Here is a 21,671-nt window from a genome sequence, read left to right as displayed (position 1 = left end):
AATTTGCTGATTTACAAGGATAAAAATGTATATAGAATATAAAAAAGAAATCTAAAAATAAAAAAAAAAAAATAGCAGTGAGACAGGAGATTTTGCAGTGAGATAAATAAACAAATAAATAAGTATGAATATAACTAAAATAAATAAATTGTGGCGAGTTGTAAAAGGGGCGATGGTGCGAGATATAGTGTCTAGGTTACGTTTTTTAAAGATCGGCAATGGTATCCGCTTCGTGCTGTGCATGCTGCTTCTTAACGAAAAGACGTTAAAGAAGAAAATAATAATAATAATATATAAAACTAAAAATTATATAAATCATGAGGAATATTTAGTATATAGGATCTTCTTGATACCACCCGGTGATTTTATAGCACACAAAAATATGTGCAATAATATAATTTAAAGTATATAAATATATCCTTCGACATTTGCAGATGTGTATTAAATGTGGTCGTTGTAATATTAATTGCCAAGTAATTAACGACAAGTATACTATAAATAAAATTTTTTAAATAAACTTTGCAGTAGTAAGATCAATTATTCGGTTGGGGAACCAGCTACTATCACTTTCCACAATCTCATTTGATATATCATAATTTATCAATGAGCTCGCAGTCTTTCAATAAATACTCGACATATTGTATTTGTTCATTTATTTATTTAAACATTTTCATATTAATTTATAAATAAAAGCTTTATAGATTTTTTTTTTTTTAATATCATTTTTATATATTATAAATATACATCAAGTTTTACACTATCATTTAGTAATTTTTGTTTTTCATAGTTATTTTAAAATAACGTACATAAATAAATTCTCCAAAATTATAAAACCATAAATTACCTTCAATTATTCTTTCATTTATTATAATTACTTAATTTTTTCATTCATTTTTAAATTTAAAAAACACCTGCTTTTAATTATTTATAAAAATACAGTGTCCATTTTCTATATAAATCATTGTCAAATAACATTTATTGTTAAACTTATATAGTAATTTAAAAAATATATTATTTTATTTTTCCTATAATCTCATAAATTCTGAAATTTAACGATTTTAAAAGTATATATATTTCTAATAGATGAGTAGGTTTATGTGACTTTCACAGCTTTGCATTGGTTTAATATATATTTTGTACGACTATTAATATTGTATATATGAACAAAGTACTCTATTTATTTAATAGCTAAAAAATATATCGTAGTAGTAGAGTATGACCTCGTTGAACACTACCTGTGAGCCATTTAAAAATCAATATACTATTAAACATGCGAATACGGGTGTGTTAATGTTAATGCTACTGCATTAAGTCATGAATAAAAATAATCACTGTGATTAAGATGAACCTTGTAGAAAATTTTGCAAGGCACGAGCCATCATCTTTATATTAATTTTATCTATTTTATAAGTTGTTTTTCTGATTGTCGTAAAACATGCGTAAATTTACACTTCTCATTTACTGTATATTTTATAAAAAACCTAATAATCCTCATACCATGATGAAATTTTATTTTCAAATAGTTAAAATTTATTAATCTATTTGCATGATTATTTTTAAAATTATCCACTGAAGCCGTTTTGTAGGAGAGGCCCACAAAAAAACCACGTAAAAAGTTAATTATTGAAACATAGTTTTTTAAAATTGATTAGAAGCTTTTTATTTTTATTCAATTAATTTAATTATCATTGAGATAATTAAAAAAAATTCCAGCACTTGTTAGTTTATGGCACATAATTTTTATAAATTAATCATTTTAATTTTAAAAAGAGTATTAAACTACTAAAATGGAAAGCTTCGTATATATAATTGTCAGTCTAACGAACCAAGTAGCAAATGAAAAAAAAAAAGAAAAAACTACGTTGATGAAAAACGTATGACTATACATATGAGAAAATTTAGTAGTAAAAAAAATAAATAATATATATATGGAAGTGGTTTATGATGAAATTGAGCGAGCAATTAAAAAAAAATTTGTTAAGATGAAACGTGAAGAAATGAAATAATAAATAAAGACAGTCTAATGATTAACAAATATAATTTTATAAAAAAATTCATTGTAATATAATAATTTTGTATTTTTTATGATTTAAATCAATGCAAAATTTATAAGTTCATTTTTATATTTTGTGGAAGTATTTATTTTGCAAAATAACATCCCGCTTTTTCAAAAATTATATTGTTATAAATTGTATCAAACAAAAATTTATAATAAAAAAAAAATATAATGGTAAAAATTGTTCGAGAGATTTAAGGAATTTGGATTACGTAATATAGATCGAGAGAGAGTATGGGTTACCCTGGGGAATTTGAACGTGATAAATTTCTCACTCATTTTTGCCAAAGTGTTTTGTTGCATTCCTTGATGGTTCTAACAGAAACAAGCCAACGTACAAGCATGTAAAAGTCAAGTTGTTTAATGTGAAAGATAGAGAAAGAAATAATAAAAATAAATAAAAAGGTGGCACACCCCGCTGCCATACTGACTTTGATACACAACAAAGATATCTCCGAGCAAGATTTAGTGCAACGTTTGGTAAATAAATAAATAAATAAATAAATAAACAAATAAAAAATAAATAAACAACAAAAATATATATATAGATTATTTGATGCTGAGTCTAGCCTCGAAGACGACTATAAAAATAATAATTTTCATCCCTAAAAAAATCTGAAATAAAACTTAGATATAGAAACTGAAGATGCTGCTGCTTGAGGTGTTATTTTCATTCAGAGAATAAATTTTGTATAAAAGTAGATGTAAAAAAATAAATTCACTATAACCATCGAGAGTATTTATTTTTCACTAGATAAGTAAAATAAACTTACTCATGCAAAATAAAAATAAATAAACTTCTACATATATATATCTGTGGACATTGAAAAATAAATGAATAAAAATAATAATAATAATAAAAGTTATTGTACGAAGATTCGCAAACGATATTCCAAGATGGGATACACATCCGATTGTAAATAACAGTAACGATCCGTTGGAACTTGAGAAATGTACACATTTATTTATTTTAATAGTTGCGGAAAGTCCAGAAAGATCCTGTTTTTGTTTTTCATTTTTTTAAATTATTATTATTTTTATATTTTACATTGATAAAAAAAATTAAGTAATTAATAAATGAAAGAATAATTGAAGGTAATTTATGGTTTTGTAATTTTTGAGAATTTATTTATGTACGTTATTTTAAAATAACTATGAAAAACAAAAATTACTAAATGATAGTGTAAAACTTGATGTATATTTATAATATATAAAAATGATATTAAAAAAAAAAAAATCTATAAAGCTTTTATTTATAAATTAATATGAAAATGTTTCAATAAACAAATGAACAAATACAATATGTCGAATATTTATTGAAAGACTACGAGCTCATTGATAAATTATGATAGGTATATCAAATGAGATTGTGGAAAGTGATAGTGGCTGGTTCCCCAACCGAATAATTGATCTCACTACTGCAAAGTTTATTTAAAAAATTTTATTTATAGTATACTTGTCGTTAATTACTTGGCAATTAATATTACAACGACCACATTTAATACACATCTGCAAATGTCGAAGGATATATTTATATACTTTAAATTATATTATTGCACATATTTTTGTGTGATATAAAATCACCGGGTGGTATCAAGAAGAACCATTATTTATTTTTTTAATTTTCCAAAGAATATTGTTGCTGAAAAAATGATAGCTTTTACTGGAAGTAAATGCAATTTGTGTTTTTATTTTTAAATGTACAAAAAAAAAAAGCTATGATAAAAAATTGTAGAGTTCTTAGATTTTTTTTGTCTCTACAAGTTTAACCCAACAACATACATACACGTATAATGAAGTTGACTATTTTTTCAGCTAATTAACAAGCTTATCAGTTTGTGCGCACGGGTGGCTAACGATCCATGAGAATCCACAAGATATCCTGACAATTATTTCTAGGAACAATAGTCGACAAAAATAAATTGACTTTTTTGTGTTTCATTTTTAAAAAATATATATAATTTAAACGAACCACTATATATTTTAAAAATAATAATATTTGATTCAATAGAAAATCAAGTAAATAAACAATCAAAATAGTAATTAATAATTTGAGATTTCATAACGAATTGAAGGCGGGTCATTGGACGCGGGCGCGTCATGAAGACGGCCCTGCTGCTGCATTTCTGGACCAGACTATTGATCCAAGCGAGATAGAGTAGTAGGGTGAGTGAGAGTCAGTGAGAGTGAGGGTAGTAGAAATTTATAATAGTTAAAATGCCTGGCAAAAGAGGGCGATTCTGTTACAGCCAACCAAAGAGGGAAAAAAAAAACAAAGAATCATCCAGAAGTAACAGCATCTGCATCATTAATTTTTTTTACAATGAGTTAAATCTTTCGAATTAGTTGAGCATATATATATCTATCTAAATTGCGTCCTTTGTAAGTCCTTTTTTTTTTTTAATGATTTATTAAATCCTGTTGCGAGACATTGGATTCTTCGTTGCCGACATTTCCGGCTTGGTAGTAAGATGGATGGGGTTGGAACAACGCAGAACAACGACAACGACCACAATAACAACGACCTGCGCAAAAAAAGCTCGTCATCTATAATATTCTGACCTGTTCACATTCAATTTATCATCCATCACAAAAAGATGATGTGACAATTTAAATCTTTTTTTCATTATTTTCTGCGTCATTCAGGCCAAAAGTTGTTGTCAATAATAACCAGCTAAAAAATTATAATTCTTAAGGACAAAAAAAATGAAAATAGAACAATGATAATTAGGGCAAAAAAAAAAAATATAAATAAAAAGAAACTTTTGTCTTGTTAATCTGTATACTTCACTTGGCTTGAAAAAAAAGGAATTTAGAAAAAAAAAAAGCAACTAATAGTAAAAATTGGGTCACTTGGAAATTGACATGCCAATCCTCTTTTTTTTTTTTTTTTGTTAAAATGTTTTCAGTTCAAATTTATTTCTCAATATTTAACAAACGGTAAAACGCAAATTGTAAAATATAATAATATATAATTATTTATGCTTTGTGATTTTATTATTTAAATAATATAATTATTATTAAAATTTTAAATTCAACTCATGTGAATTTATTCATAAATAAAGCTACAAAACTTTAAAATCAAGCAACAATAAATTGTAAATAATTTTTAAATTGAAAAATATATATTTTGTTTGAGTTTAAAAATAGAGGGTGTTAAAACACGCGATTGTGAGTGTGAACTTTGTAGATTTTCATTGCGATGTAATTTGTTTATAAAACATCCACGTGCTCATTTCATCGTTAGCATCGTTAGCGTCGATCAAAATAATTACGGTAATAATAATATACACTTTTACATATATATATCGTCTATACACGCAAAACTCACAACACCACATCAAATATGATGAGTACAGTTACCACATTAACCCAACAAGTGAACACATAATTTTACATTTTTAAAAACAAAATAATTGTATTGCTCAAATACAAATAAAACTATATAAGCTCGCAAATAATATCCTTGAGCTATTAATTGATTACTTTGATAATTTTAATATTAAAAAATATATAAATAAATATATTAATATCTCATTAGTATTTTTTTTTTTTTTATCATCATTCATTCCATCACTTTTTGTAAATTATTCTCGGAAAAAGTGAAAGACAAAAAAAAATTCAAGGCATTTGCATGTTGCGGTGGAGAAAAATGAATAAAAAAAAATTGTATATAATTTTTAAGAATTTACGCAAATGCCCAGTGGCAGTGTTGATGTATCAAAAAAAAAAAAAATAGCATCATGCAATAAATGAGAGGTAAAATGTTTTTTTTTAGTCAAGCTTCGAGGCATTTAAAAATTGAGAGTATTTTTGATTGGTCGAAGGTATGTGACACAGGTGCTGTTTAAAAAAATAAAGCGGATAATAAATTTTTTTTTTTAATAATTAAAAAGTAATTGTATAAAGAAAAAAATAATATATTGATGAGGGACATTATTATGTGTAATTGTATATGAAGAGTTGACGGAAAATATTGGCCCGAAGGTTTGTGATTTCAATTAAACCTGATCGCAATGATCAAGAGTCTTTTGCTCACGTTTACGATGCGCCTGATGGTTGATGACCCGCCAACGTAACAATAATTTATTTTTCACAAGATATCGTCACCCTCAAGGGTATTTTTATAAATAATTTTTTTATATTTTTTTCATCTTCGTGATACAGAGTTGTTAGAGCGTATCCTTTTTATTTCCGGGTTTTGACTTGAAGCAATATACAAACTCAAGATCTGTCACGCCATTCAATGTTGTCCCTCAACGTCTGACTTGACTTTATTTTTTTTTACTATTTAAATCTTTTTTTTTTTTTCATCAATAAATACTAGATAATAACTAGAATTTTATTATTAATTTCAGAGTATAGATTTTTATAAAAAATAAATTGCACATTAAGTCAGTGTGGTGGTGACGATCAACCTGACATTTCACTTCCGGGATCAATATTTTTTTTTTTCTACAAGGTACTTAACAAATTTTTTAAAATATTTTTTTTTTTTGCAAAGCACATATGAAGTTCTATTTTTAAAAATCAATATGACCTAAAACCTTGTTTTTTTTTTTCTTAAATATATTTGCAGCAAATGAGTTTTTTTTTTATTTAAAAAAAAAAAAACTGTGACGTGATATTATAATCTTGACTTTTAACTTTAAAAATTTAATTTATTTTTTTTCTTCATTGTAGAATGAGGAAGCTGACTTAGTGCAACTGATGCGGGTCACCTGGCAATTGACACTTGAAGCATATTTTATGCTTCGAAAATTTTAATCCTCTAAAGTACCTCATATAGCATTCGATTTACATTTTTTTTTTTATATTTTTTAAAATAGATATACACCTCGGGCTTCTGATCTACCTAACAAGCGGAAAAATATAATATATACACACATGTGTTGTTGTATAATACTTGTATTATAATTTACTAGTATTTATTTATTTTTTTTAATTCATGTTAACATCAAGTTGACATGTGTTCTTACAATAAACTAGCACTATAAAAATATTTATCAATACAATGCGTGTATGGACACATGACAAGCGTGTGTGTGTGTTTGTGTTTGTTTATTACAAAATTGATCGATTTATCCAAACATTATTTCCGGGGCTGTCAATCAATTGGTAATGTAATTTCCTATTATTATTATTGGCTGGTTAATTCATATCTAGAAATAATTGTCATCGACATACTTGATAATTTCATGATATCTATTTCATGATTTTATATATACAAGTTTGCATTAATATCTAGTGATCGAGTATAACAGATTATAATTAGTCTATCAAACAACAATAATTACTAGATGGTTTATAATTAGAAAAAAAATATAAATCTTGTTTTAAAAAATAAATAAATGAATGTGTGAAATTTACAGGGTAATAGCATTTTCATATTAAATTTAAAATTCAATACTTGAATTATATTTGAAAAATTCATATTCTCATGTGATTTGATTTAAAAATAATTTAAATACATTTTTTTTTTCTACTTGAATTATTAATATTGAAATTATAATTTTGCTTATAAATTATAATAAAATGATTGCTAATATTGTTAATATTAATAAATAAATTTTATTAATAATAAATATTAGTTTTTAATATATTTTAGATAAAAAATTGATATGTTTAATAAATTTGCGAAACTTTTAGAGGATAGTTTGAGTCAATTACTATATGAGAGAATAATAATAAAACACATCAACTTCATATGATGAAGTGAATGGATATAGCAAGTGTAAGTTTTGTGGGAATATCAGCTACTATAACAGATATTATAATATTCAACAACTAGACCATCAACATTGTTGCATATTAAAATTAATTTGTATGTGTATGTGGTGGTTTATTTGGGACAGTTAGGTTGTGAGAAAATTTAAAATGTAAACTATATATATATTATATGAAAAGTTTTAAAACACATGTATATGTAAACACACACACACACACATTCTTGTTATGGTATAATTATGGTTTGGCAATGAGAAGTTGTAAATCTTGTGGAAAGCAAAGTTGGTAGTGTGTATTTGATGCAACAAAGTTTTTCATATTTTTTTGATAAACTTATACAATTTAATTATATGTACAAACTTTGTTGCAATAAATTGAAATTTTTCTTTTTTTTTTTTTTCTAGTTGTATTGTTAAAATAGTTATTAATTAAATCAATTATTAAAAAACTTTTTAACTTTGGTTTATAATTATTTAAATATAAATTAAAAATTTTGAAATTATTATTGATTTTCTTTTTTTTAATATTTCAAAATTTAATAAACAATTTGTTTATTAATTTTTTATGTAAAAATTTTAACTTTTGAAATGGATATAAATTAATTAATGTTATTTGAAAAAAAAAAATTGGTTTTATGGTTCATTTGAAATTGAAGAAACTCTATTTGTTTTTTTCATTGGCACATTTTTTTTTTCTTCTATTTACAATTTCATATTTTAATATAGATTTGACATAAAAACCAACACAACGGTTTTCAAGGTGCAATATTTATTTTTTAAATATAATTTTGTAAGAAAATTTTCTATTGATTATTCTCCAACTTGTACAATCATTAGAAACAATTAAAAAAAAGAAATTTCATTTTTAAAAAATTCTACCTAATTCTATTTTGCTTCAAAAACCAAGTTTTTTTTTATCAATTACATTAAAAATATCTTTAATTATTCTCGTAATTATAAAAAATAAATATTGAAAAATTAAAATCACCCATCGACGATATATTAATTATGATTTAAATAATTTTACCGATAAAAAGATGTCATTACTTGATGAATAAAATGAACTAAATCTGAGTAGAAAAGTAAATTGCATTTAGCGATATATATATACAAGTTAATAATAAAAAAAAATAAAAAAATATATACAAGATTCTGTAGGTCAGTTACTGTTACTGTAACCGTCGGCTATTACCGGTTATCCTCAGGCAACGGTCGATGGTATGCACAAGCCTCAGCACGATCACTGCACTGAAAATTTACTCTTGGCATCTTTTTTTCAACTCTCGTTTGTGCGTATACATATATACACACAATAATAATAACAATAATAAAAGTAGCCAAGTAAGGAATTAGTATAAAAATCAACTCATGACGCATGCGTATATAATATCCAGTCAATGATGTAATTATCGATCGATCGGCAATCGATACTTATGATCACGAATAACGCATAAATATTAAAATAATTAACAGCAACCAAACCAACTCATTAGATATATATATTTTATGAATGTTGTGTGTTTTTGATTGATGAAATAATAATTACTACTATAAAAATCATTTTTTTTCTTTTTATTATTTTTAAATTTTATAATCAATAAATTTAAGTAATTACAAAATTGAAGGGACGGATGAAAATAATTTCGTTGTTTGTCGGTGTACAATAAGTACATCAATTTATCAATTCAATTTATGTGTGTGTGGGTGTGTAGTTGTACCGGTGAAAGTAATCAAAAGGCGAGAAAATTTTTATATATAATTAATCGTTTTGTTTGATGATCAATTTAATGAGTCCGTCTTGAAACTTGGATTTATATATTGCACTGAAAACTTGAAAGGGAAATTTTTTATTTCAAGTTTTTATTCTGTAAAATTTTGATAGACAAATACACAATTAATTTGATATTATAGGTATTTAATTTTATGATTTTATTGAAGAAAAAAAAATTAAATGTATTTTAAAAATTGAGAAAAAAAAATAACAACTTTTTATCTTTTCATGTGTAAAAAATTATTACGACTCGACTGTTATATCATATGCCATGTGTTACAACCTGTTAAGGACTTTCTCCATTCGTGAATCAAAAGAAAAAATTCATTTTCTTTTACTGATATATTGTGTGTTTAGAGATAATATTTTTTTGAAGTCATTTCCGATTAGTGATCTTTCTGCACTTGTCGTTAACTATTATTTTTGATATTAATAAATTATGAAAATGCAGAAAGTGAAAATTAATTTTAAAAATGACAACATGAATGACATGTTACATTATCATGATAAATTATATACCTGAAATATATTGCTGACAACGACGTTATGAAATTTAATTTAACGCAAATATATTGGGGTGCAAAAAAAAAAAAGAGTCTAGTCTATTATAAAATTTACAACTTAACGGAGAAAAAAAACGATATTTCTCAATGTTATTTAAATCAAGATGTATTATTATTGCTGAATCAAAAAATAAATAATAAAAAATTATTATATTATAAATCTCAAGCTTCAAAAGAAAAAAAACCAACAATTTAAATTGTAATTTTCGATTTTTTTTTTTGTTCAAACAATCAATTGTTTGATGTTAAAAATTCACAATTTAATTTAATTTTAATTTTTTTATTTTCATGTTATTTAAATTGAAAATATAAAGTTAATTTTTGGTAAATATAATAGTGTGAACAACTCAAAACTATTCAGTCATTATTGTTGAACAACTAACAAGCCTGTCGGTGACTTTGATCTCTATAATATTAGATTTGTATTTCAGTTAATTTATCAAATTTCAACCAATGAATAAAAAAAAAGATTGCTACCTCACTGTAATAATATCCAACAAAATAATTTTTTTTTTTATTGTAAAATTTAACCCTCTGCCTTCGAAAAGGATTTGGATTCGTGCCATGTTATTATCTCACTCACTAGCTGCTGTAACATCGCCACCATTTATTGATTTTGAAACACGTTCTTCCTGTTCATCACTACTTTATTTTAATCCAACATTAATTTTTTTAACTTTTTCCTTTACCCTCGACACCGAGCAATTTACTAAAATTTATTTATATACGACATGTCATCTAAATTTTTTCATATATTAAATTTTTTAAATTTTTTTATTCATTGGCAGCTAATTAATTTTTATAAAAAATCATAAAACAATAATTGAGGCTAAACTGGTCATGTGTTAAATAATATTTTTCATTTAGAAAAATCATCAAATTGATGCGAGAAAAAATTGTAGATTCTGTAATCTATTTTATCAAAAGAAAAATTACGAAAAAAAAAGTAAATTGACTCGCGATTATTTTTGTAATACTCAAGTAATATTATTATCAATCTAAAAATGATGAATCACAATTCTTAATTTTGTTGGTATATAACAACAATATACACACTTGTCGGTTGATAATATTTCAAAGCACATGTGGTTGTTTTTTTTCAAAATTATTTTTTCTTTGAAATAAAAGAAATAATAAAAAAAAAAAAAATTGAAAACTGTAGCCATCGATTGTATATGTTAATTTGAATCATGCTGAATAAATAAATGTATGTAAATTGTATTGGACGTATGGTATATACACAAACGGCCTTGGTGATGTTGAGGATGTATGTATATTGTATACACTTTGATACTAAAACAAGCCAGGCAAAAAGATATCTTAAACAATGAAACTCGACATGAACAATTTTGCAAAAGTTAAGTTACGATTGTGGTGGCATCGACATTGATAAACTCAAGAAAAACGAATTGCCAGTGTCACTTGAAGTGATCAACAGAAATCACAACAAGTATCTTAAAAGTTTATTAAAAATTTAAAGATACATTGTCACTAAAAAAACAACAACAACAACAACAGCAAGATAAAAAGTAAATTTAAAAATAAATATGATATTAATATATATAAATATATTTTGCTGATATAAAATTTGGGTGGTCGAATGATTGGCTCTTGCAGGCAAATGCCCAGAGGTGGTTAAACTCGTAAATTTCTTGTTTGAAGATTTGTATATAGTTTTATAAATATGAACATGATGGTGAGCCACCCGATGATACCTGATGGCTGCTGTGGACCCTGTAATTATAAGGGACCGGTTCTTTTATTTATTTTTTTTTTTATTTTGTCTTGGTACCATCTACGTTTCACCACCAACATCCAAGCTGCAACCATAACGTAATAGTCTGCATAAAAATATTATTTTCATTTCGCATTATTTGTTATATTAATAATTGATTAACTTAAATATTTTTTAGATTCAAAAATGGATCGAAAGTTAATCAATAAAAAAATTAAATAAAAATTGTTTGTGGTAAATTATTAAATTGATAATTCATTTGAATTGAGTCACGAGAATGATGACGTGATAGAGGTGCAAAGGCGTGCAAATATTTGTCAGCCACTGGGTAGTCCTCCTCCTCCTCCTCCACTTTTTCTTCTTCGTCTTTTTCGTTTTTTTATTTTTTCCTCTCACTTGTGCAACATCAATTTAGATCTAGCTGGTAATATATTACAGATCGAAATCAAATTGTTCATTGAGAAAATATCTACATGAAAAAATTTTCTGTTACGTGGGTTAATATTATTTTCATCTCTTGTGTATTTTATCATACACATTTACTTTTTTAAGTATAAATAATGAGATAATAACAGTTAACATAAAATACACATATTGTTTTTTTAAAAAAAATATTATTTAACTTTCTTCACTTGTTGAAAATTTATTTATTTATTATTTAAAACTAATATGAAAAAAAAATATAAATAACTTTTACTTTTTGCAATAATAAATAAATAAAATTTAAAAACAACATATGGCAATAGATCTTCAAGTTGTATATGTAATTTTTTTTTTAAAAATAATTCAAATACAATTTGTATTCCAGCCATGAGTTTCACTGGCTTTTGTATGCGCGATTTCATCAAAAACTTGGAGACTCAACACAGCATCAAGTGATCGGCATGATTGCGTGACCACTGTACAGATGTCTCGTTGTTGTTGTTGTCATCTTCAGTTAGCCTCTGGCAAGCCAGTTATATATCCAGTGAATATACGAGATTCACCCTCAAGCTTCTTTTGATAGTCAACTTGACGCCGATCATCAAATCATGCGACTTTTCCATCACCACCATCACCAACCATGTGTGGTTCTACAAACTCACACGCAACTACAAACACCCAAGTGATAATAATCTTATTTTTTATTCCCATGCCAACATTTACAAGTTACTATATATTGTTATGCAATCTCTGACCTCTGCTGTTGAATTAAATATACATTTTTTTTTTTTTTTTTTGTGAATTGCGGAAACTATTATTTCATTTGTATATTAAAAATTATAAAATAAAAAAAAAATTGTATAACTCTATATTTTTTTAAATGGATGGATTAATATTAAAAGTCACCTTGACCACTTGTTCATTTATGACCTTGATAAAAGCAATATACACAATTTTTTTAACTCAATGTATTTCATGCCGTGAACGTTTAAATTTTTTTCATATAAATTATGAAGCACCAGCAAAAAAAAATGATGAAAAAAATCAATAAAACAGGTCGTTTATGTTGTCATGAGTTGGATATATAGTAGATTGCTTAAAGTGATGTGTGTGGTAACAAAATAACAAATATATACAAGTGAGTTTGTAACAGATAATCGAACAAGACTTGAAAAGAACTACTTTACTAGTAAAGTGATGTATTCTCGTCGTTTTTACTATCATGAGACAATTTTTTTTCCTTTTTTTTTCTTAATATTATCATCTGGACCCCGACAGTGCGTGACTGTTTGAAGTAAAACTCTGAGAGTTGATGAGATTAAATATAAAACTAATATATCTTTAGAAAAAGATGGAAAAAAAATTGATAATATATTTAAATTAAGCTCAAACTGTATAATATTAGAAAATAAAAACATGCAAAATATACAATACGACTCTTTTCTTGAGTGTTTATTATTGGCATGATAATATTCACAAGTGTAAACCTTGATGCAGCATACAAGCAAGCTAGCAAAACATATTTTTAAAAATAAAAATAGACATGCGTGACTTTGTGTCATTTAATAAGTTCACTGTCAAGTCCATGACAGACACTTACGATCATGTGCTTGTCTGTGAATTGGCTATTTCACAAATAGATCTTTATGGACTATCAACTTTTTCAATGTCAAATTTGCATGAATATCCAATTTATTATATTCATTTTTTTAATTATTTTAAAACCAACAATATATGACAAGTTGAAAATATAAAATATTAGATAACAAGCTAATCATGCTGTATTTAATTATAACAAGTGAATTGCATTTTAAAAGCTTTATATTATTATTAACAAAAAAAATATAACAAGTGAATTTTAAAAATTACATTCATCAATTTATTAGAAATAAAAAAAATGATAATAATTCGCTCTACAATGAATATTGATGCAGCAATTTATTTTGTTGATAAATATAACACAATAATAATGATAAATAAATAAAAGAAAAAAATAAAATAATAAATGACAATAGAGAATATTGTTGAGTGATGTTATTCAAAGTAACAACAAGTCAACCAACAATTTCAGATGATGCATATACATCAAGAAATTTTTTGCATCGTATTTATATATTATTTTTTTTTTCTATAGTTGCATTATAACTATACATTTCTTGGGTCACTAGCCTGTGTTGTGTACATGTGGCATTGAATATCCTATTGTAAATATGTAGAATGCAATGCCATCAAATCATTCCCTCTAGGTGAATTATCTTTTATTACAATAATAAGAATCAATTCAATTTAAATGTTTAAAAAATATTAGTGAAATAATTAGATGATGAAATTGATATTTATTATTTTTTAATTTAATAAATCATTAAATGTAAATTATTTATGGGTTTTATTAAAAAACTAGATCAAATCATGTTTTTTAATTTTGTTTTTAAAATTTTTGTTTTTCTAAGAATTTAAATTTAAAGTTTATTTTTACTAAAAATAATATAGAAATTTAATTAATTTATTGTGAAAATGTATTTTAATTATTTAATGATAATAGAGAGAATTGAGTTGTTATATTTGAATGAAAATAATTAATTTTTAAAATAATAATAATTGCATTATGTAATTATATACACACCTGCACTTTGAACTAATTTTTGAGTCATCTAACGGAACTATTAGACAACTATATATATATTTTTAGGAGAAAAAAAAAAAAGGAGAAAAATCACTTGACCCAATGTAGTACCGTTAAGGTGAAAAAAAAAATATCTTTAAACTTCATTTATTATTTATTTTTTTTTCTAAATGTTTACGTACAGCTAGGTGGGAAATTGTTGAAAAGAAAAATAACAAAAAAAGGAAAAATAAATATTGCCCCTCTAGGTTTAAATAGACTTGCTTGTGTTTGGTGAGAAAATTTTTTTAATCGTTACAGTTGAGAGAGTATTTCTCATCGTCTTGAGTCACTTAACAAAATGAGTTACTAATTTGTGATGATTGTTGGATTGTCATATCTGTCATTGACTCAATGAGTTACTTAACTATCAAAATTATTTACAAATCATTATTAAAGTTGTGTACAAAAATCAATCGAGAAGATAATAATACATTTTGTCCACAAAAATAAATTAATTGCTATTTTTCTTCTCGGGTTTAAAGAGTAGTTAAAAATTCAATTGTAATTTTGATAAAATGACGAGAAATATTTGAACACATTCATAAAAAAATTTACTAATTTTACAAACGAGTAAATTAAATTATAAAATAATGATTTAATTATTATTACGACTAATAAATCTGGAGAAAAAAAATTAAAATAATTATAATTTTGTCCAAGTGTTTTAAATAAATTTTAAATAAATAAAAATTATTAAAAATTCAAGGCTAGATAAAAACTAATAGTGTAAAAATAGTGTCGGTAATTTATGGTGTGTCATCAGTGTACAAAATGGATCTATATAATTTAAATTATAAAAAAAAAAAAAACTTGAAACGTGTCTTCCGGGTCGCTAAGCAACCACATTGAAACAATGCAAGTCATATCTCTGTTTCATTATTTATTCAATGTTTTCAAGATGAAAAAGAGAGTTTTTAAAAGCACGAAAGGGAGAGCTTTTGTTTTGAGATGAAAAGGATTTAAAAATTTCTTGAGCGAACGATCTCGGGCCATGGTCGTTCGTTCGCGTCACGAATTTCATGCATCTCAAGATAGTTGGGGTCAAGAGACGGACACGAATGGCAATTCATTTGATATACATGCACTATTTATATTCAAATATTATTTAAATATAAATAAACATAGGTAAAAATAATTATTAACAAAAAACTTACTATTAATTTTCAGCGAATATTTTATTTTCAAAATTTTCCAAACAATTAACGAGCATCTGTAACAAAGTAAAATAAATAAATAAATTATAATTAAATTTTAATAGATAAATAAATTTATAATTAATCTTAAATTAATGTCAGATAAATTGTAGATAAAATTTTTATAAACATAAAATAATTTAATCATTCAAATCAACGTCCAGGAAATTATCGTACAAGATTTAAAGTTGTGATGTAACATTTGTTGTTGATGTTGTTGGTAGTGTTGGTGATGGTGGTGGTATATATTTGCACACCGGAAGACGTTGAGCTTGACGTCCGTGAACTTGTGTTTTTGTATATATAACAATGTAAACATAGACCATCACAATAGAACAAGAGAGAATGAGAGTCTTTCACTACATCAAAATAACCCAAAGTATAATCTATTTACAACATGTCCCAAAGTGCTTGCGGTTGTCTTGCAGATACCGTCAAATTCACTAAAGGAAAATGTAAATGACTTTGTGTGTATATTTATATAAAGCTTGTATTTTAGTTCTCAAGACTTTGATTATTTACATGATGATTAAATGTTATCATTTTGATAGAGATAATGAAACAAAAAAGCGAAAATTGTTTCAAGGAAACAACTTGACTAAATTTATAAATGTTAAAGGTAAATTTTGTAAAATGTCTACAAAAGTTATTTGCAAATGAGAAGTTGCTAAATTTTGTTTTTTATTTACAGTATAATTTTAGAAAGGGCTCATGGGTTTCGTGTTACTTTAAGCGAAAATAATACAAAAAATAAAAGGTGAAAAATGTACGAGTGAACCGGTGCATCCGGTGTCGAATTCGTAGCGCACATTCGGTCTGTGTTATTTGGGTTCATAAGGGTGTAAAATCAACATCAACGAAAATGTCGGCAACGTAAATATTAAAATAACAAAAAAAAACCATTTTACATAGAGTGTGTCGGTATATATGTCACTGTTGATGCAGACGACAAGGAGTACTTGATAAAAAAAAATATTAAAAACAAAAAAAAAAAAATCATTAAAAGAGAAAATAAATTATTTGTCAGATATAAATAGTTATAAAATTAAATTTATAAAACTGTAAATTTTTTATTAAATATTATTTAATAACACTTTATATATATTTTATGTTTTTTTTTATTATAAAAGAACGTAGTAAGATGTTAGTAATAAAAAAAAAAAAAATATAGTCATGTAGACAACTGAAGAAAGAACAATGTAAAGTGGCATGGATGAAACCGGCGTCTCTAGTTCCGATGGCATTGCTTTGAATATATGAAAAGTAAAATGAAAATTGAGACACAAAAAACGTTAATGTTAAAAGCTTTTTTTTAAATATTATATTGTTTTTTTTTTTAGTACTTAAAAAAGTTGTTAAATTATGTTTTTGATGATGATGTTGAAAGTGAAATGAATACTTGTTAAAAAAAAATATGAAGCCTAATAGCCATGGAGTTCATTGGACTGGAAATTAATATATAACTATAAATTTATATTAGCTATTAAGTGTATTATTATTAACATATATTTATTGTATTATTATTTCAAGTTTCCCAAATGATTAACAGGATTAAATAATAAAAAAATTAATTTATACGGAGTGTGTGTGTGTGTGTGTGTGTGTGTGTGGATAAATATCGAGTTGGATTTTGTTTTAATCTGACATCTAGCCAGAAGCCGTATGCAAACAGTAAGCTTGAATAAAAAAAAGAATAGAGAAAAAATTATATTGGTAGCGTTGAAAGACAAGACCTCACGAGACATTCAGCTAATCCAATAATGCAATTTTCATTCTACAATGAGCACACAACCTCAATGCACTATACAAATAAATTGATAAGTATATATATTAATAAATAAATAAATAAATAAATATAGTAAATATATTAAAATTTTCTATTATAAAAAGAACAGTTGTCATCGATAATTATGAGAAAGAGATAGATAGGATATGTGTAGCTGTGTTACATTATCTTTTTTTCAAAAAAAATAAAAATATATGTATCAGGAATTTGAGGCAAGTATTTCCTGGCATAGACCAAGTGCGTTTGTTCACGTGGTCTATGCTAGATTATATTTGCCCCAAACACCACGAAGTCCAAATCGCTGTAGATGCGGAATTTCGAATGCCACATCTAAGTAAAGATCCAAGATAGCCCTGAAACCATCAATTCCGATGCGGTAGTTTTTCTTACAAAATTTTAAATTTATTGGATTTGAACTCGAGACCACAACACTGTAGGCAGGGCTCTTGCCGACTTAACCATCAGCTCACTCGATGAACAATGAATTATAAAAAATAGCCTAAAATTAAAAATTAGTTTATTACTAAATATTATTTTTTTTTTTATTTTTCAATATTAATATTTTTGATGACATGATTTTTTTTAATTTATCATTATTATTTTTCAATGTCAATAAATTTAATTTTTTTTTACATTAATATTTTGTAATTTTTTATTTATTTTATTTTCAGTATTAATTAGATTAATGTTGATTTTCAATAAAGAATAATTTAAATAATATTTATCTGGTTTTACAAATAAATAGTCGAAAAAACAAAAAATTACAAAAGTCAAACAGTCGCTGAATTTAATTTAACTAAATTTACATTTTAATATGCTCGTGTTTTCTATTTTCCTTGTATAAATAAATAAATGAATAAATAAATGAGTAAATAAATAATTAGATGAATTAATAAATAATTTAAATAGATAAGTAAATTAATTAATTAATTAATACATAAATAAATAAATAAATAGATAAATAAAGAATAATATAAATAAATTAATAAATAAACAATTAGAAATGAGAAAAAAAAATCAAGTTGATGTGATAAATGAAAAGTCGCGATAAATAATTTGATAGTGGGTTTGAAATTAAATCGCAGTTTTTAAAACTCTTAAAGTGTATGATTTTTAAATTTATGTATAGTTGATGAGGGCTTGTACATGTAGGCGTTAATAGTCGCTTTCATAACTAAGCATACAAGAACATAATAAAAATTCAAATGTATATATAAATTGTGGAAAAAAATTCAAATGTATATATAAATTGTCTACTTTATTAGAGGTACGCGAGGTTAAAGTGCAACGCTAAGTCGTCGAGATTTTTTTCAACACTTTCACCGAAATATTAACGACAACACTAACAACACGCATCCATACACTGCACAATTATAACACATGATTAATTGTTATTTTAATAAACAATAATCATGAATTTTTAAATTTGTGATAATAAATTTTTAGAGCCAGAAAAAAAAATAATAAAAAGACAAATTTTAATACAATGAAAATATAATTTTAAATAACGGGAAAAAAAATTAATTTTTGATAAATTGTAAATTACTTTTAAATTATAATGTTTGGTAATTTAATTTTTTAATAAATATCATTTGTAGATTGATTCTAAAAAATAAAATTTAAAATACAAAAAAACAATATAAAAACTAATGACAAAAAATGAAATAATAAAAAAAATATGTAACTGTGTATATCATTTGTATATATTTTTAAATATAAAAATAATTTTTTTTTCAATTTATCTTTTCGTGATACAAGAGCCAAGCGAGGTCGTAACTAAGAATCACGCTCAATTTAATTCACCAGAAAACTCGTGCTCAGTCGCGTTAACCATCTCGAACAATATCTGACAAGTTTATCTGACTTAAAAAAAAAAAATCTATTATTTATTAATCTCATTTCCTTAATTTACAAAGAAATTTACAAAGAAAAAAAAAATGTAGATAAATTATTCCACGGATGATCAGTATAAAATTCATGTTTGCAATATTTATTTTTCAAAAAATCCAATTGATATAAGCTCCATAAAAAAATTTAAAAATACACAAAATATGAGGATTAAAATTAAATTATTATTTAAAAAATCTACACTTAAACATTAGCGTGTATTTGTAAATCAACTTGATATAATACAAAAACGTACATTACGTAAAGACACGTTTGTTAAGATTTTATAAGAATTCGATATTATTATTTGATAAAAAAATTGTTAGGGATATAAATATATCAGTCGTAAATAGTTAACTTAGTGTAACAAATTAACCCCACGGGGTATTTTAAAAAATAAAAAAAACATAAATAATTTAACATATTATATATGATTAATTTATGAAAAAAAAATTTATCCATTTCACCTACAAATGAAAGTTTTATTTCCCATCAAATATTAAAATATATAATAAGTAGTAACTGACTTTGAGTTATAATTTTCAAGTACCCAATGACCCGGTGGTATATACTTGAATAAAAAAAAAAAAAAAAATATTTTTAAAAAATTACAAAATATTATTTGTATACTATTATTATTTAAAAATTAGTATATTTGTTGTGTACATGTAATTTAAAATTAAATATATTGAAATATAAATTTTTTTTGTTTTTATAAATTCCATTTTCACTCTCGACGATGATGATGATTCAGAGGAGGCATGCTATATTGAAGAAAGAGGATATATTGTGTGAGTTCAGTGACCTGTTTTAATACCACACGATGGTGGTTTGTGTTGCTGCTGGTGCTGCTGCTGGATGCAGATGCAGACAGCCCACCGTTGACCTCAACCATTCTGGTGGCATGATATAGGTACACATATACCTTTTATTATTATAATATTCTCAACTTAAAATGACCCACCTACTTGGTTTTTTTTATTTTTTTTATTTTGCGTATACACTTCAACATGTTACCCACGTTTATTATCCAACGCAATATCCTGTGATTTTTTCTTGCCTCTTTCTTAGTGTCACTGCACTACTAATTTATTTATTTATTTTTTTAATCTATTATATATTTTTTAAGATGAATTATATATGGACTTGTGTGCTATTATTTATATGATAATTTTAGATTATATAAATTGTGTATTGTTAATAATTAATTGCATGGAAAAATTGATACATTAGTTTATATCTCGGGTGAATATTGGAGTATATAATTTATTATTACTTTGTTGATAAAAAAAAAAATTGTACAGATGATTATTATTTTTGTAATGACGTGATTTTATATGTATACATACAGGAAGACAAATAATTGACAGAATTGTGTATGCACGTGTATCCTCGAGCGACTTTTGATGCTGACTTTTTTATATTTTCAAGATTTGCGAGAGTCTGGGTCAGCAATAAAGAAAGTGTGTATATACATTTTATTTGTGATAATAAAATCACAGTGGTTATATATTTATTTGTTAAATTGACCAACCAATATATGCCGTGATCATTCATGTTGAACGTGTGTTGTTTTTAAGTATAATGTATACCCTACGCGCATTTAGTATAAAATGTAAATAATAAAAAAAATAAAAAAATGAATCAAGTCGATCGATCTCACCGAATGACTGGTTTAAATATATAAAAAATAATAAAAAATAAAAAAAAAATATATATATCGATAATTGAGATTTATCGCGTGCAGACCGACACTTAAATCGAGAGATAGACTATAATAAACACTGCTTGTGCGGTTTTTCGCTTTTTGGTCTTTGACCGACCGACGCCTTTACGAGAAACACCTATTAGTCAATATATTGTAAA

The 21,671-nt window shown here is 24.9% G+C and overlaps 1 protein-coding gene across 7 annotated transcripts in view; it reads right to left on the bottom strand.

Moving 5' to 3' along the window:
- LOC122859028 (SH3 and multiple ankyrin repeat domains protein 3-like) overlaps positions 1-21,671 on the bottom strand; it is a 107,513-nt gene that overhangs the window by 51,039 nt on the left and 34,803 nt on the right. For all 7 annotated transcript variants that reach the window (XM_044162356.1, XM_044162353.1, XM_044162360.1 and 4 more), the window contains exon 2: positions 16,094-16,149. The gene's annotated coding sequence lies outside the window, so the exon portion shown is untranslated. The remainder of the gene's footprint in view (positions 1-16,093; positions 16,150-21,671) is intronic.

The sequence above is a fragment of the Aphidius gifuensis genome, linkage group LG6, assembly GCF_014905175.1.
Source record: "Aphidius gifuensis isolate YNYX2018 linkage group LG6, ASM1490517v1, whole genome shotgun sequence".
Classification (NCBI taxonomy): Eukaryota; Metazoa; Arthropoda; class Insecta; order Hymenoptera; family Braconidae; genus Aphidius; species Aphidius gifuensis.
The sequence above is the reverse complement of the archived record's forward strand: the minus strand, read 5'-3'. Positions and strand labels throughout refer to the sequence as shown.